Consider the following 20,172-nt stretch of genomic DNA (forward strand, 5'->3'; position numbering starts at 1 on the left):
TTCCTAACCACTTTGGCAACAGGGGTGTCAAAAGAGATGTCACTATCTACATGTGTCCCCAGGTGTCTGATTTGTTTTCTGTGCTCAGTGGGTTGCTGTCTATGTATTGATCTGTGGGTACTTTGTTCCTCCCAAAGGGGATGAATACACATCAGTTGCATTCAGTTTCAGGCCATGCGTCTGGCACCAGCTATCCGCCTTTGTGACGGCATTCTGTAGAATGTGTGTGCCGGCTGATGTATTCACTATGGTGCCTAGGTTGCAGTCATCTGCAAACTTTGTCAGCCACAACCCCCCTATGTTTGCTTTCACATCTGAAAAGTAAATACCAATTAAGAGGGGTCCCAGGACACATCCTTGTGGGACACCACCTGTGACTGGCTTCGAATCTGTCAAGGCACCTGCAATGTTGACTTTATGGGTTCTGTTTCTTAGCCATTTTGCAACCTATCATGTGACATATGCTGTTATATGTCAGCTGTTGAGCTTGGCTATGATGCCTGAGTGGGGTATTGTGTCATAGGCCTTAGCCAAGTGCAGGTAGGCTGTGTGGACTGCGTAGCCCTCATCGATGGCCCTACTGACAGTTTCATAGTAGTCAACTAGGTGCAAAAGGCAGGATCTGCCCTGTACAAAGCTGAACTGGGTGGGAACAAGGGTCCGTAGGTCAGCAATGTGTCTGTGTAAGAGCTCCATAATGACTCTTCCCATAGCTTTGCAGACAAGGCTGGTTAAGCTTGTGTGGTGGTAGTTGCCATGGTCTGTGGAGGCATCTCCTTTGTGGAGTGGGACCACTGTTGCCGTACGCCAGTGTTCAGGTACATATCCTGTAGCAAGACTAAGGTTAAATAGCAGTTGTATATACAGGTCCAGCCCCTTCTGGAGTTCACATAGCATGCAACCGGGGATACCAGCAGGTCCCATTGATGCTGTGTACTTGTCTTTGCTGAGTGTGGCTCTCACATGGACATCCACGATGACAGTGAGGTTACATACAACAGTGATAACTATCTTCTTTTGGGGGTGAGGGAGGGGGTAAATCGCACTGAAGCTGTCCGCCGGAATGTTGCCAATATCTGTCAGGTCACTGGAATATATGTTGTTGTGTACCAACTCTGAGCATATCTGAGGGTTCCCAACCAGGTGTCTGACATAACTGAAGAAAGCAGTGTGGTTACCTTCATTGTCTTTGGTGATTTATGTCCCCAAGTTGACCTTGCATGTCTTTATGAGATAATGTAGCTTTCTACTAGTGCTGATCACAGCTGTCTTCCCTTTTGGAGATGTAGCTCTGTCTTGCATTAGTAACCCTCATCTGTCATACAGTTTGTTTATGGCTGGGGTCCACCAGACAGGACACTTTCCCTTTGTGGAGAGGGTCCTGTTTTTATTTGTGATTGCATGGTCCATGCTTTCTGACATCTAGCTAAGGGGAGGTCATTGTGGCTCTGCAGTTATCTTTCATCAGCATTAGAAATGACCACAACAGCCCCTGTGGGGTGTACCTCATGCAGACACATCCAGCACCTGTAAAGTCCACAACAGTACCTCACCAGGAGTATGAAATAGCTGGAACACATGTAATGTGTCGCCTGATTAAACAGAGTGCAGCTCCACACACTGCCATGCTGTCCACCCAGATGCAAGCTGTGCCTGATGTAGAAAGCCATGTCCAAGCTGGAATCAATGCACATGCTGCACCTTGTACAATCTGAATGGCAGGGAGCTATGCACATGAGGGACCTGAACCCCAGCACTGACATACATAGGACAGGCTGTACTGCATTATCCATAACACAGAAGCCACCCCCACGCATGAGTAAACTACCAGTACAGGTTGTCCGTAGAGACACTCGTTGATTCCCCTCAACAGGAATCCTAATGAGTGGATGGGAGATGGGAGTTTTACCCTGGGTATCAATGTTATGTCACAGGTAGACAGAGGCACAGTATACTAAACAAGACATATGTCATGTCAAACTACACTTACAATGTGTTGATGGACAAACACACTCTCCGACTAGCATTAGAAATGGCCTAGGGCACATCGGTAGTGTTTGCCAATGTACACCCATGTTGTGGAATACACTACTGATGTTGGATGAGGCTGTTGTAAGTAGTTCACATCTGAACATAATGCAACATGGTCAGATAGGTTCATAGGTACATAGGTTTATACTAGGCTATCTTCCCTAAGGCAGGTATAAGCCTAGCACAGAGTTTGTTGGCGTACACCACCCTTATATGGAAACAGTACTGTGCCCATTATTTTGTCATGCCTCTCCAGCAGTGACACAGTGACAATCCCCGGGTTAAACGTATGACCTTCCATCCACAGGTCAAGATACCACTTGAACACAGCCAGCAAGGTGCTCTGCCTCACATGGACCGGGATTGTATTCCACAGCATAGGAGTCTCCGGTGATAACTCCATCCCTCCAACATGTCCAATGTACATCCCTGCTAAGGTGTAAGTCACTTGCACTAGTGGTTCAGGTGGATCTGCCGATTCTGAGGTGGAGCATGTCCATTAATCCCTGTTTGGACATGGCCTTGCATGTCAGGCACATGTCACCTCTAAGCAGACGGTATGTGAGTGAATAGAGTGGGAGTGTCTTCAATCTGGCAGCATATGACAGCTGTTGGGGTTCCTTGATCCTTTAGGTGGGGGACATTCAGGGTGTCTCCAATTGCTGCAGATGTTGGGTGAGCTACATCCCGAATAGGGCATTCTACTTGATCACCGGTCTGATAAGTGAAGAGTACAGGGGAACAATGACCCACTAGATCTGGATGTGAATCCCATCCTGATCAGGTGGGCAATGTAGAAGGTCTTTCTAGCCACTTTAGCAACGTGAGTGTCAGAAGAACGGCGACTGTCAACCTGGGTCCCCAGGTCCATGATAACCTCCTCTGTGCTTAGAGGATTGCCACCTATATGGTAGCTTGGGGTTACCTTGCCTTTCCTGAAGGGTATGTCTACACATGTTGTGCACTTTGACTTCAGGCCATGGCTCTGGCACCAGCTATCAGTTACTGTGAGTCCCTTCTGAAGGATATCCGTGTCTGATGCACTGTCCACTATGGCGCCCAGTGTGCAGTCATCTGCAAACATTGTCAGCCAAAGTCCTCCCATGTTGGCCTGTACTTCTGGGAAGTACATGACAAACAATAGGGGGCCAAGGACTGAGCCCTGTGTGACACCACCTGTGACCAGCCTGGAGTCTAACATAGTGCCAGCAACTCTAACCCTGTGGGTCCCGTCCTTAAGCCAGTTTGCAACGCATCTTCTGACATATGGGTTTACATTTCAGTTGTTAGGGTTTTCCACAATACCTGAGTGGGGTATTGTGTTGAAAGTGTTTGCAAGGCCAAGGTAGGCTTTATGGACTGCCTTTCCCCAACAATGGCCTAAGTGACCGTTTTGAAGATGTCAACCCAGTACAAAAGGCATGATCTGCCCTTGACCAAGCCAAAATGGGATGGGTACAATGTCTGCATGTCCCCCATATCTTTGTTTATGAGCTCAATTATGATCCTCTCCATAGCTTTGCAGACTAGACTTGTTAAGCTTATGGGGCAGTAATTACCATGGTCTGTAGAGGCACCGCCTTTGTGCAGATGTGCACAACTGGACCCTAACCAGGCTGTTGTGCACACTATGGAAATGTAAAGCAGTGATAGGACTAAAGCCCAGGATACTGACCACCACAGTGAAAGTACTGAACCACTACACTATACAGTACTACAGTGTTAGGTCAGTATGAACGGATGTTGACAATTGTGTGCAAAGTATCCCATGCAAAACCTGCAGGCACAGTATACTCCCTGTTGTGTTCACACAAAAAGCATTTGGACAGTAACTACACAACATGGCACAGAACACACAACCATAAACTGGAGGTATTTGTTGAAGGTCACACTCATCCACAAATGTGATGTGCTGCAGAGTTCAACATATGGAAAGCCCACACTGGGCATGCTCACACACTTAGATAAATGAGACATATTTCACACAACATGCCATGGGAAGGCTGAACTGGGCATGCTCACACACTTGGTCCAAATGTTACTCCTAGCAACTGTGAAAACACACCAGAGGATGCTCATTTCCCTTTCTAGACACTGATCATGTAAGCACCCTATAAGTATATCAGGAGAAAAGGAATCTCTCAGTAATTTGAATAGTGCACTCTGCTAATGCGTCTGTTTCTAGTGTCATAACATAGTTAGGTAGGGGTTTGAATCCGGCAAGTGTGTGTGAAGGGGGATAAGTGTGTATGAAAGGAACACCCCTTTTGGCAACTGGGAAAACACACCACAGGATGCTCATTCCACTTTCTAAACTCTGATGATGTCAGCACCCTATAAGTATATCATGTGAAATGAAATCTCCCAGTAATGTAAATAGCGTGCTGTGCTAATGTGTCCGTCTCTAGTGTCATAACATAGTTAGGTAGGGGTTTGAATCCAGCAAGTGGCAAGTGTGTGAAGGGGTGTAAGTGTGTATGGAAAGAACATCCCGTTTGGCAACTAGGAAAACACACCACAGGATGCTCATTCCACTTTCTAAACTCTGATGATGTCAGCACCCTATAAGTATATCATGTGAAAGGAACTCTCCCAGTAATGCGAATAGCGCACTGCGCTAATGCGTCCGTCTCTAGTGTCATAACATAGTTAAGCAGGGGTTTGAATCCAGCAAGTGTGTGTGAAGGGTGTGTAAGTGTGTATGTAAAGAACATCCCTTTTGGCAACTGGGAAAACACACCACAGGATGCTCATTCCACTTTCTAAACTCTGATGATGTCAGCATCCTATAAGTATATCATGTGAAAAGAAATCTCCCAGTAATGCGAATAGCACGCTGCGCTAATGCGTCCGTCTCTAGTGTCATAACATAGTTAGGTAGGGGTTTGAATCCAGCAACTGTGTGTGAAGGGGGGTAAGTGTGTGTGTGTAAGTGTATATAAAACGAACATCCCTTTTGGCAACTGGGAAAACACACCACAGGATGCTCATTCCACTTTCTAAACTCTGATGATGTCAGCACCCTATAAGTATATCATGTGAAAAAGAATCTCACAATAATGCGAATAGCGTGCTGTGCTAATGCGTCCGTCTCTAGTGTCATAACATAGTTAGGTAGGAGTTTGAATCCAGCAAGTGTGTGTGTGAAGGGGGGGGGGTAAATATGTATGACTAAAATATCCATTTTGGCAACTGGGAAAACACACTACAGGATGCACATACCCCTTTCTAAATGATATCACAATTATGTATGGCTTTTGAGTACAGACATTCCACGTGTGTTTTGCCCACACAGAATGCCCATGTGTGCGGGTTGTCCCTCACAATAATGCATGACATTGATTAAACCAGTTATGGCAATGCACACATGATGTATGTGTGTGCCAAATACACATATGTATCTGTGACCTTCAATAGTTACCATGTGTGATGCCTGACACATGTGAATACATGGTATTTGCACAGGGTAACATTATGACTGTGGTCTTCTGTGCAGGTGCTGCATGCGGGATGTGTATATACAGTGTGAGATGTAGATGCTATCAGCCTAGTAGTGAGGGATACACACCTGGTCTGGGGCATATAGTCTACATGTTGTTGATGTACAGGTGCTGCATGTTTTCACCTGTTGTGGGAGTGGTAAGACGTTATTCCACAGCAATGCAGTGACTGCATGCTAAGAACTGTTCAGCCAGGGTGTTGTAGCTACACTAATTCATTAGCATTCAGTAATATGTCAGAATCCCTGGTGAGGGTCTGATGCCAACCAAGGTCAGGGGTCTACCAGCCTGTGTCACTTGCTTAGTGATCCCTTCCATGTTTCCTATCATGTATCCCAGTGAGGGACATCCCACATCAGCTGTGGTGGCATGGACAATGACTGAGTCATATGTGTCCATGCATCTGACTGACCTGTATGTTTGTGTTATGTGGTGGACCACAGTGCCCCATGAGCATATCACTGTGACCTACACATTGTCCAGCCTGGTGAGCATGTTCTCACTGTACTGGACAATAAAGGTACCTAACACAACTGTGGCAGTAGTGTTGTATAGCTGTACAGACTGTGCTTGTTTGACACACAGGATTTGTGTGCTATGTGTTATGCGTGCTGTGTGCAGGCCTAATGTATGCCTGTGTGCCAGATGCAGAGATGTCTGCCAGTCATGCAGGATGCTATCCTTAGGCTCCACAACTGACCCGGTGTGTTTCCATGCTTGTATTGCTGTCCGTGTAGGTCCACATCAGATTGGTATTGCTGTCACTGTAGTATTTCATGCCACCAGACAGGTTATGCCAGTACTGGGTTCAGAGTGCTTAGTCCACAGTTTGGCCATGTGTTTCTATCTCATACATGTGTTGTACATCCATGGGTAGGGGATAGGGTTGACTGTGTACATGTGGCAGCTGTGACATTACTACATGACACACATATCCCACAACTGTACCATAGAGGTGACTGACAACTGACCTTTGCACATGCTACCATAGTATTGAGATTGCATTGGTGATTAACAGCACATAGGGCCAATGGTGAACAAGATACATAGGTCCATAGGTTCATACAGGGATGTCTGCCCAGGGCATGTATCCACCTAGCCAGAATGTGTGTGGCTTTCAACATGCATTGTAAATCTGTCTTCCTATGCCCTTTTCCAAGGTTAGTATACTGTGCCTCTGTCTCACAGTGACACATAAGTGATACCCAGGGTAACCCTACAATGTCACATCCAGTCATTAATATCACTCTTGAAGATAGTCACTGAGTCACTCTGCCTAACCTCTATTGGGATAATATTCAAGAATGAAGGGAGCCTCCAGAGTTGTGAATGTGCCCCTCCAGCATGTCCTATGTATATCACTCCTGAGGTTCAAGTCTTTCCAGCGTGTATCCTGATGGGATCTGGATATTCTGAGGTGCAGCATGGCCATTAAGTGAGGGTTTGACATGGCTTTATATGTCAGGCACAGATTGCCTATGAAGAGGCAGTATGCCACCGAGTAGAGCTGCTGTTTCTTTAACCAGTCAGTATGTGGCATCTGTTTGAGCCCTTTGATCCTCTTGTCAAGGTACGTATGTGGTATCTGCAGTTGCTGCAGGTGTCTGGTAAGGTGCATGCCGACAGGTTCATCATAGTCAATTATGGGCATGATGAGGGATGAGTAAAGGGGCACAATGTCCTCCCCTGATCTACATGTGGATCCCATCATGATGATGTGGCCCATATAACATGCTTACCTAACCACTTTGTCCATGTTGTTGTCAAATGGTAGAATGCTATCAACCTGTGTACCCCAAGGTCCATAATTCCTTTGTCTGCACTCAATGGATTAACACATATGTGGTACATTGTGCTCACTTTGTGTTTGACAAAGGGGATGACAATATGCTTTCTGTCATTCACCTTGAGGCCATGGCTGTGGCACAAGTCATGTGTTTGCAAGAGGCCCTTTTGGAGGATGCGTGTGTTGGCTGGAGAGTTGATTATAGCGTCCGGTTTGCAGTCACCTGCGACTTGCTCAGCCACAGTACTTCCATGTTGGCCTGTACCTATGGTAAATATATAATGAACATGACAGCTCCCAGGGCTGGGCCTTGTGGGACACCACTTGTACCAGGTTGGAGGCTGACATGGCTCCAGCAAGTCTAGCCATGTGTGTTCTGCCCTTGAGCCACTGTGCAATAAACATAGTGACATAGAGGTTAATATGTACACTGGTGAGCTTCCCTATAATGCACAAGTGGGGTATGGTATCAAAGGCTTATGCAAGGTCCAGGTAGGCTGTGTAGACCTCCTTCCCCTTGACAGTGGCCTTGGTGACTGTTTCAAAGAAATCAAACAGGTTTGAGAGGCAGGATCTGCCATTAACAAAGCCAAACTGTGTATGGTGACATGTCTGTAGGTACACAATATCTAGATATGTGAGGTTCATGATGATCCTTGCCATAGCTTTGCAGACAAAGCTAGTCAGACATATGGGGCGAATAGTGTCCAGGATCCGTGAAGGCACCACCTGAATGTAGAGGGACCACTGTTGCTGTACGCCACTCTCTGGCCACATATCGTGTAGTAAGTCTGGAATTGAACAGTGGTGTTATGTCTGGGTGTAGCTCTTCTTGTGGTTCATGTAGGACACAGCCTGGGACACTGTCTGGTCCCATTGATGCAGTGTTTATTGCTTTGGGAAGGGCATCTCTTACCTGAGCATCTGTGATGTCAGGGGGGCAGCACTCTGCCGCGAGACATATTTGCCCTTTCGGTGTGGTGGGGGGGAGAAGGCAGCAGTGAACCTGTCCACTAGGATGATGGCAATGTCTGTGTGTTTTGTATTTTGTGTGACATCTTGGATTACCTCTGAGCATATCTGGGTAGTACCACCCAGGTTCCTAACATAACTACAGACAGCCTTGTGATTATCCTCAGTGGCTTGTGGAATCTTCTCTCAAAGATGACCTTAGACAATCGTATGGGTGCCTGTAGTTGTCTTCCAATACTCATCAGTGGTGCCTTCACATTTTGGGAGGTTGTTGTATCATGTAGTGGCGTCATCCTTCTATTGTATAGTGTGTTTATGGCTGGTGTCTGGCACCCAGGACATCTGCCTTTGGAGAATTGGGTCATGCTTTCATATGTGGTGTCATGATCCATGCATTCCTGAATGTGTCCATAGAATGCCTTTATACAGGTATCTGCAGTCTGGTCCATATTTTCAACAGGCCTGGGGCCTTTGAAGGTTTCCACATCATTTATAAGGGGTGTGAACTTGCTTGACATGAGCTGTTGACAGACGTGCCACCCTCCAGACAGAGCAAGGTGAGGGTCACATTTAGCTACCTGTCAGGTGATAGAATGTGCCACATAACACAGGCACACAGGTCACTCCACAGCAAGTACAACTATGAGGCAGTCATTGTCCATGCTGGTGCAAACAACCTGAGATGTACCTCCCTGGACCACATGGAAAGAGACACAGAGGAGCTCTTACAGCACCCTCTCAAACTCAGGACTCCCACACAGCCTTCATGCTGACACAGGAGAGTATAGATTTCTCTGCAAACACCATCATACTGGGTGACATCAGCTACCCAAACATAGACTGTGAACATTACACAAGCCACAATACCCAAGCTCTAGGGTTCCCATAGATCAGACATTCTTTAGCTATGGAACAGGTAACCAACCTTCCCACAAGAGGGGCAGATATACAAGACCTGATCATCACAAACATGAGTACAAAATGCTCACCACTGGGAGTATATCCCTCATTGTTGCAATCAAACCATATACAAATCACACTGGAGTACTGGATCCCCCACATATGCAAACCTCGAACACATCGATGCGTGTGTGGGAAATGCCCCTATTAGCAGCTGTGACAGTACAGTACAGGATGCAGATCCCCCTTTTGAAACACTGATGATGTCAGGACTCTATAACTATATTACCTGTATTAAAGCCCTCCATTAATTCGCATAGTGCACTCTGCTAATGTGTCTTTATCCAGTGTCATAACATAGTTAGGTAGGGGTTTGAATCCTGCAAAGGGAGTGTATGTGTGTTAGTATGAGTGGGGTTTATATGTGTGCACTATGCTGGGAGGGATAAGTGCCTTTTGCCAACTGGGAGAACACACTACAGGGTGCACATCCGTCCTTCTACACACAGATGATGTCAGCACCCTCTAAGTACAGCATTAGAAAAGATTTCCCCAACTACTGCATACAGCACACTCTGCTAATGTGTCTGTTTCCACTGACATAACACAGTTAGGTATGGGTTTGAATCTTGCAAATGGAAAGTATGTGTTTTACTGTGGGTGGGGTTAGTGTGTGTGCACAATGATGGGGGTGGGATGTGGCTTTTGCCACATGGGGCTATGCACTGCAGGGTGCTCATTACCCTTAACAAGCAGTGATGTTGACAGCACCCTATACAAACAAAACTACAAAAGAGAAGGTGGTGGTACCAATGACACATGTAAGGTAACACTTCTTCAAGTAATGTCCACAAAACGAAATAGGATAATCAAACAATTCTTTTATTCTATACAAACAACATGACAACAGACAACTGCCAGTACTCAGTATAGTGTTACATGCTACTGTAACACGCACATGTACCAGAATATACCTAGATAGTGTTTTGAAGCCTGAATGTGGCAAGTGTGTGGATGTGGGATGTGTCTGTGTGTGCATTTCCGTATGGGAAACATGTTTGATGTGGCAATCAGGGTACCACAGTACCTGATGCACATTACATCTTTGAACTGATGAGGTTGCCTGCACCCTGTGAGTACAGGTAGAGAAGAGGAAGTGAGTAGTAAACAACATAGTGCACTTCTCAAATCTGTACCTGTCATGTATCGACAGCTACTCATGTAGGGTAATAAATAATGGGAATGGCAGGTGAGCGTGTGCATGTGTGTGGGTAGCAGGGTGTGTATAAATGCATGTGTGACAGAACAGATACATATAGCTGAATCTACATAACAGCACATGATGCGCATTCCCATGGTCAATGTTAGCATGTGATGGTGTGCAGCTGGTACACTTTGGTAAGTAGTATGGGTGCAGATAACAATTGAGGACATTCATACAGTTACTGCAGCAGGACTGCTGGGATATACACACAATCATACTGGATCAGTGAACAGTTACAAACATGTTACTACTTATACACATCTATGTAGTCACCCTGTGCATCAGCAACGTGTTTACCTTTTCCTGCACCAATGTTGTAGTATGCAGGAGGTGGCACAGTGTCATCATATGCACAGGGTGTGGGTTAGGTATGCCCAAGCCAGCCACTGGTGACACCAATTGACATGTGTGTGTATGTGTGTTTGTGAGGGGCAGCAGTACAGGGTGGACCAGTGTTGGTGCAGTGTGTGTGTATGTGTTTGCCCTAGGTGTTAGGTTTCTGCATGTGTGTAAGCACGCACACAGTCCCACATAATGGCTGCCATGTACAGGGTTTTGTGGACAGCCACAGACTGCACCTGTCAGGTCATCCAGATCAGTGTCTGTGGGCACGGACACGGTACCTGTGCCTGGCAGGGGTGCTACGGGCCATATCCGGTACTAACCCAGACTGGGTACTGTCATCAGAAGCAGGGGTGTGTTGACTGGACACAGTTCCCTGTTGGGACTGTCCAGAGCCACGTGCACGTGGTCTCCTGGGGCGTCCTGATGACAGCACAGACCCAACATTGCTGGGGCTGGTGCTGGCACTTGAGGTGCGTGAGTGGGCCTGTTGTCGTCTGCGGCCACTGCCAGCTGGTGCTGTTGCTGGCATACAGCCACGTCGACGTCGCAAACGCACACCATCACCCTGGCCCATGGACATCTGGTTGTGGAGCAGCTGTTCTATGCCCCCACAACATCTGTCAACGACATCTGTGAAGTTACGGATAGCATTTGCAACGTCACGCATGCCGTCTGTCATGGCTGTGCAACATGCTCTCAGCTCCCTCAGACCCTGTCTGGTGTACCTTTCCATATGTGCCTATGCCTGCATGACAGTTCGAAACATAGTGGAGGTTGACATACCTCCTTGGGCACGTCGGCCAGAGGCAGTATGGCCACGGATGCCCCCACGAGAACCCCATGGGCGACTGTCTGCGTGGTACCATTGGAGGACCCTGCTCATGGCTGCCTTGTGGGGATGCATGTACCACAGGTACCACATTACCCTGATCTATGCCCACTGCAGACTGTCCATCACCTAGGGACAATGGTGACAAAGGATGTAACGGTAGGATGACTGTGCGCATTGATGGGGTTGACAGCTGTGTACTGTCAATTGGCTGACCAATGGTGGACCCAGACACACCTTCCTGCACCATTACAGACATTTCATCATCATCAGTACCTGGGGCACAAGATTCAGGTTCCCTGCTGCAGGTCACCAGAGCAGTACCAGAACCTATGGGAGGAAAACAGGGAACACAGATTACAGTCCCAACACATATTTGACAGAGATGCACTTCAATACTAATGCACACATTCAGAAATGGACACATGCACTCATGGACACTAACACACATGCACACATGGGCACAGGCACACTCGCACACATGCACACCCCACAGTAAGCACACACATCAGTACCATGTTACACTACTCTTAATTTAGTACAACTGGGTATTACAGTTATTATTAACACACTCACCAGCATGTCTACTACAGCGTTACACTACTCTTACTAGTATTATAAATTGTTTTTCAGGTAATGTTAAAAACACTCACCAGCATGTATGGCCTGCCTCGTTGCTAGATGGGAGGGACCTGGAAGTGTGAAGAGAGTAATGTCAGTGGGCACAAGTGTGCCATTTGTTTTGCACATGATACAGTACAGTAGTACACTAGTTCCCTTATACACATCAGCTGCTCATAATGTCTGTATCACACATGCACAATTACATATCATGATGACATATACATACCACATGCACACCTTATGCGTGCATGAAGTAACAGTGTACAGAACAGTCATATGTACATACCAGGAGTTAACTCTAATCTCACCCTTACCTCTCTTCAAACGACAACTCAAACTGTACTTCCAAAACCACTGGCTTTGTTCTTGTTGGACTCCAGGCTAACGTCCCTCTCCCCACCCTCTCTTTACCTTTAACCCCTCATTGTGCATAAAACTAGCTTCTACCCTGTTTCTTTCACCTTGATGTCCTTCTATGCTCTGACCTACTTCTCCCATCCCTCCCACCTCCTCTTGACTGTCTTCCTTCTTTTCCTCACTTCCCTTCTTGACTCCTGCCTCTTCCCTATTATTTTATCTTTCATACTCCTTCTACTTCTCTACCCTTCTGAGCCCTAAGTATTATCTATATGGCTTTTGCCTTATTGCATAACCGTTATGCTTTAGATAGAATTGCTTTGAAACCGACAGTACATTGTGTATGACTCTAAACTGTTTGAGTTCCTTAAATGTATGTTGATTTAATTAACAGGCTGGTGTATATTTCTATTATGTTTGCTGTCTGTATTAACAACTTGTCTGTCTGCCTTTATTATGTTATGTGTGGAGCTTTTCTCCCCAGACCTCTACTGAAAGTGGACATATATCCAGCTAGACTATCTTGGTCAACAAATGTAAAAGTAATAACAATAAATAAATATGGCATCTTACCTGCAAACAAGGTGTCTTGCTGCTGTGTGGATCCAACCTCCATCATGATGCATGACTGTTGCTGTTGTTGTTCTGGGGCTGGATCCACAACACTTAGCAGTAGCCCCTCCTGTCTGGTGAGGGGGGGATGTGTGGTCACCCCCCCCACCTGTGGCAACCTGTTGCCTGCGGATATCTGCAGCACGCTGGCGGACATTTCTAATCAAATCACTGCAGTGATGTCTCACCTGCTCATATGTCCTGTCATGCATGCCAACATCATTTATCCTGCTAAGTAGGTTTTGCCACAGTGCAGACCTCTCCTGCTGATTCTGGGTGGTGCGTGAGAACAGGATGGCATAGTTACGCACCAGGCTCTGGTGAATCACGTCATCCTCTGCAGCAGAATATGCTGGGTTCCTTTTTGGAGCCATGTTAATCTGGAAAGGTACACAAACAGGTTATCAGCATAGTATCTCAGCAATACATGGTACACATTCTATACAGGGAGTATTAAATTGTACTTATTACTGCTTGGTTGTAACTTGATTACAGTGTAGCTATCATTCTAAGTCATTTGGACTAAGCACTTGGCCTTCAGGCCAGTTGTTTTACATTAGGGAGGTTTGTGGCAAGCACTGTGGTGGCAGGACACATATCTTTCATCCATTGAAGTTGGGAACTGCTGATTGAGGGCCCAGTGTACAAGTGTATTAGTTCTGGTATAGGCAGTTGGCCTTCAGGCCAGTTATTTAACATTAACAAGGTTTGTGGTCTGCACTCGTGTGTGACAATAGGCTGTACTCTGCCATTCATAGCTGGGGACATCTGGTTTCAGGTTTATAGTGCCTGCATATCTGAGCTGTAACTTACTGACATTGCTACACCTTGTTTGCTGTAGCAAGCACTACATCCAGGCCTCCTGGATCTACCTTTGTTTATATGCTTGTTATTTGTTAGCTTGTTATTTCACTGGTATGCTACTTCCACATAATACACAGCTTCTCAACACGTCTGTGAATCACTACTGATATCTGCATTGCTTACTGTACGTACTTCCATGTTACACATGACAGCAAGTGACTGCTTGTCATTGTTGCATTTACTTAATTGTGACACATTGCACTTAGGTTACCTGGCACTTGTCACTGACGCTTTTATATCAGTCAGCAGTTGTAGGTAATATCAGTACACCCTCACTCCCCACTGGACCTTGTTTTCAATTATTACGGAATTCACAATAGTATTCTAGCATGTCCAGAGGTCAGTTGTCAGTTCCCTCCCCAGTCCAGCTGGTGAGTGTGGTACTCCAGAGACAATGTTAGAACAGCTGCATGTACACAGACAACCCCCTCCTCCTAACAACAAATTCAAACTCATGTGAGTGATGCAACCATATACCAAACTGAAGGCTAGGCTCTGTCTACTCAATACTGCCATAACCAGTCAGGTGGTGAGGGAAACCACAATCACTACACTTCCAGTCTCACATAGACCTACCACAACAGCAGAACTAACACATGATCACACATGAACATACTTGTAGGCTCGGACTACAGGTCTGTCTATGCAGCAGAGACCTCCTAAGTAGACACTCAGGCAACCACTACCACGGAAACGAACACGTGCAACACATATCACACAAAGCCAATGTGCTGAACACTCACAGCCATTAACAGTACACAACACACCTCATACACCTGTACTAGGTGCCTCTATCATCAGGCACACTAACATCACGTTCACCAGGCTTAACGAGGTGAGGGTAACGGTGTGCAGCCTGTCAGGCACTATGACCTGCCACATAACACAAACACTCAGGTAACCCCAAGGCAAGTACAGGTATGACTCAGTCAATGTCCATGCTGGTGTGAATGGCCTGACACATACCTCCCTGGACTACATGACATGAGACAGTACAGAGCTCTCTGAGCACGTAGCCCAAGACAGTTTGACCCTGACCTTGAGTAGCACCCTACCCTCACCAAGAACAATGCCACAATATCAAGGCACGATGATCCCTTCCATCAATTGACTGACATACTGGTGTCATTCACAGGTGTGCCAATGCCTGACATCTTGGGGTGGTATGCTTTGCTAGGGACAGCTTGCACCTGTCACCCCTGTCCTATTGGAATTTGGCAGAGCCTCTTGCTACACCCATAGTGCCTGTATTGGGCAAGGCTCATAAGGCAAACCCACATCCATTTGTATCACAAAGGATGAGGAAGTAAGAGTGATGCTACTCAACACCGGAAGTCTAGACCTCAGGATGCACACACTCAAAACCCTACTTAGCATTCTGGACAGCGATATCTGTGCAGTAACATGAACCTGTTTCAGGTTTCACAGGAGCACACCAGTACTACCAAGTTATAGCTGTTACCATTCTTGTCGGCCCCAACACTTGAACAAGGGAGGGGGAGTATCAGTATTCAATGCAGATTCCCACGCCTCCACATTGGTGGCAAAGTACAACATAGGTGTTAGGCCATTGAGTACAGAAGACGTAGTTGGGAACCTGGGGAAGAAACATGGCAGCGGTCTGTCATTTGTCAACCACATGGCCAACGTGGATTGAAAGACATGTTATATAGCCCAGCTAATCATGAGGGATTCACATGTATGGCAGGGGAGGTCATTGTGCCTCTTTACTCATCCATCATCAGGCCTATAATTGCGTACAATGCACCTTTTGGGATGTACCTAACCAGACACCTACAGCAACTGGTACAGGACAACAGTACCTCATCAAGGGGATGCAATGGCTCAAACAGATGTCATATGCTGCCCAGGTAAAAGAAATCCAGCTGGACTCAGTGGCATACTGCCTGTTCAGAGGCAATCTATGTGTGCCATATACAGCCATGTCTTACCCAGCAGTAATGAACATGCTGCACCTCAGGCAATCAGAGTCCCATACAGCCACATGCTCAGGAGATCTGGACCTCAGCACTGACATACATGGACATGCTGGAGGGGCATATTCCTAACCGAGAGGCTCCCTTCACTCTGTAATGAGCTCACACTACAGGTTAGGCAGAGTCCCTCATTGACTCTCTTCCATAGGAATCTGGATGAGTGGATGGAGATCATAGTTGTACCCCAGGTATCACTTCTATGTCACTGTTAGACAGAGGCACAGTATACTAACGTCGGACAAGGGCATAGCAGCATAACTTGTAATTGGGTGGCAAAAGACAAACACATTCTACTAGGCTTACCAATGCCCTAGGGCAAATAGCCTAGTATGAACCTATGAACAGGTGTGTACTGCTATAGTACTTCTGCCATATGTTGCATGTGTGTGTGTTGTGGGGGATGCACAGGTAATGGCCAGATATTTCTGCACAGGCGACACATCTGACACACTCTGGGTGTTCCTCCCTACATACTGGATGTGTGTTGCCATCCAACCCTGTGATGTAGACACACATTACTCAGCCTGGATATACATATCCGAACAACACCACAAGCACAGTACACTACCTTGCTATGTATGCATGTAATTACACAGTTATTCACTAGTTATGACAGTGATGCTATCCATGCAGCCCATTGGGCCAGTGGAAGCCACAACACACACCGCCGGCACCTTTGCATATGCTTACCATAGACATCCCACATACTGCATGTACTGTGCACACACATATCTAACCCAGAACAACTGCACACCACTTATTAATCCTGTCCAGTGGACTACAGATACAGGCATATTGTATAACAATAGTAGGAGGCTACTGCAGCACAGGGCAGATTCACATGACGGCAAGGCATCTGTGGTCAGCAGTGTTAAGATTCTTCACATTCACCAAATGCACAGATATTGGCAACATTGTTGCAGACAGTTTAGGTGCAGGTACCCCCCCCATTCTCCTACACATGTGGTATTAGTTATCCCAGATGACTGTAACCTCCCTATCCTCTCACATGTCCAGGTGAGCGCCACCCTCATCATTGCAGAACACATAGCATCACTGTTACGAAATGGTATCCGTGGATGTGTGCTACATTCACCCCTGGAGGACATAGCACCACATGACAGACTGATATTAATCCCTGGCCATAATCCAGGATATGTACCTGAACAGTGCCATACATACACAGTGGTCCCACACCAATGAGGAGTAACCTCTACTGACCCTGGTAACTACTGCATCATATGCACAACTGGCCTTGTGTTCTAAGCTATGGAAGTTTTAAGTATGGGCAACATGTACAGCAATATTACATATGTATATATTTCAGGACTATGTACACACAACCTATCTCATGGACATACCTATAGATAGTGAACTATGATACATTTGGAGGTGTCACAGTAAACACAGTATTAACCTGCTACTTTGCATTACCTGTGTTTGTGGCAGCTGTTGCTGTATCAGTGATGCTGCTTGCTGCTTGCAGTTTTCTGCTGCTGCTGCTGGTTTTGCTGCTGTCAGTCTGTTTATTTTCGTATTTCTGTTTTTCTCTCTCTCTCTCTCTCTTTCTCAGGTTTGTGCAATGATTGTATTGCATGTGTGGAGTGTGGGTACTGAATGCTTTTGTAGGTATCTGCATAGGCCCATGTGATGGCCTCTGCACCAATTGTAAGGCAGCATTGGCTAATTGCATACAGCCAATTGTGTACTGATTGCATGTCTCACTGTGATTTCAGGACAGTGCTATAAAAAGGTATGTGAGATAGGCGTTGCCCTTTCAGATTGTAAGGGTGTGGACCATGCTGGTATGCTGTTGGAAAATGTTCTGTGAGTGTGAAGGTTAGTACATCTCTCATGCTTCATGCTGTGTTGTGAATTCAGGTTGCTGCATTTCTCCCACCTCTTCCCTGTAGTGAGTGTGTATGCATACTGACACCCACAACTATATTTATTATGTATTGCTATATATACATATGTGTACATATACATACTGTCATATATGTACATTAGCTGACAATATTGGGTACAAGCTAACAATTTTCAGGGCTGTTTCTGTTAACACACACTAGTATGGGAATCCAGTAATTGGGACAGTGAAGGTCTGTCTGACATGCTTAGGGTAGTACACATACTATATTGCCTTTATCTTCATTCCTACTATTACATGTTCCACTTATTTAGCACTATATTCCTGTATGAGAGTCATGTCTTGCTGGTAGGTCATACAGGCTAGTGTTACAGTGGTCTTGTGGTAGGGCCTACTAGTATGCTTGTATTTTGCTTTCAAATTGAGTACAGGGTCTATCAATCAAAGTGCTGGAGGCACCTTCCAGCAGTTAAGGGGTTAGTAGGTCTCACAGGAGTCAGGCTGTGTTGCAGATTCTGGCTGCTGCATTTATCTTCACTGTCTCCTGTAGTGAGTGTGTATGGATACTGACACCTACGACTATATTTCATATGTATTACTATATATTTATATATATGTATGTGTACATTTACATACCTTCTTATGTGTACATTACCTTACATTATTATGTACAAGCGAACAATTAGTAGGGCTGTTTCTGTTATCACTGAACTAGTGTGGGAATCCAGTAATTCGGCCATTAAAACTCTACCTGAAATGCATTGGGTAGTACACCTCCTATATTGCCTTTATATTGATTCCTACTATTACATGTTATATTTATTTTAGCACAATGATTGCATGTGGTAGTCATGGCTTAGTGGTAGGTCATACAGACTAATGTTACCAAGGTCCTGGATTTGAGACTGGCAGTGGGAGTTTATTTTTCTTTCCAAACCTTCAAAATGAGTACAGGACCTGTCAATCAAAGTGTTAAAGCCACCTTTAAGCAGTTAAAAGGGTTAGTGGGTCTCAGAGGGGTCAGGCTGTGTTGCAGATTCTGGCTGCTGCATTTATCTTCACTGTCTCCTGTAGTGAGTGTGTATGGATACTGACACCTACAACTATATTTATATGTATTACTATATATTTATATATATGTATGTGTACATTTACATATCTTCTTATGTGTACATTACCTTACATTATTATGTACAAGCGAACAATTAGTAGGGCTGTTTCTGTTAACACTGAACTAGTGTGGGAATCCAGTAATTCGGACATTAAAACTCTACCTGAGATGTATTGGGTAGTACACCTCCTATATTGCCTTTATATTGATTCCTACTATTACATGTTATATTTATTTTAGCACTATGCTCTTGTATGGCAGTCATGGCTTAGTGGTAGGTCATACAGACTAATTTTACCAAGGTTCTGGGTTCGAGACTGGTAGTAGGAATTTATTTTTCTTTCCAGACTTTCAAAATGAGTACAGGACCTGTCAATCAAAGTGCCATAAAGGCACTTTTAAGCACTTAAAACCAGGTCTGCGCTTGTTTGCGCGGAGCTAGCACATGCGCACTGCCAGTTAGCTTGTGGGAGCGGCGCGCAAACGGTGTGCGCTGGGATCATCCTTAATTGGCTAGTGACACACATGTTAAGCTAAGCACAGCTAGTTGCAAACAGTTTCAGCCTGTTAAACCGATGCTTAGCAACGGGCATACAGTTTGCAGCTTTTTAGACACTACGCAGCTACGGGCACTCTGTCTCACAGCAGCTTAGCTATCAGTACATTTCTAATTATTTTTATTATTGTGTTACTTCAATATATATGCTCCATTTCATTCCATTTTACAAAAGGGTATACTTTTACATTTGGACAATACTGTCAGGGGCTTTTTTTGTGCTTATTTACAAAAAAAAAAGGTTGCTGTGTGGGCTCGAACCCTGCCTGCCTACTCTTAAGCTGGCAACTCTACCGCTAAGCTATTTCTTCTTGGCTTACTTTGCATATTTAGTTCTCATATTCTTTTCCACTGATTGCTAACTGCAGTTGTGATAGTAGCCCACCCGCGCACACGAGCGCACACAGTAGCACACATTTATGGGGATTAAAAAAATAAAACAGTTTTTATTTTCATTTTATAGTCTCTGTTCACTTTGTACACTGATGGTCTGTGGGGGAATGTGTTGTGTAGTGTGTTTGTTTACATTTCCATGGCCTCTCTCGTGGCTGTTTACT

This window comes from Protopterus annectens, chromosome 6.part0, assembly GCF_019279795.1.
Source record: "Protopterus annectens isolate FY-2018-M chromosome 6.part0, PAN1.0, whole genome shotgun sequence".
Lineage (NCBI taxonomy): Eukaryota > Metazoa > Chordata > Ceratodontiformes > Protopteridae > Protopterus > Protopterus annectens.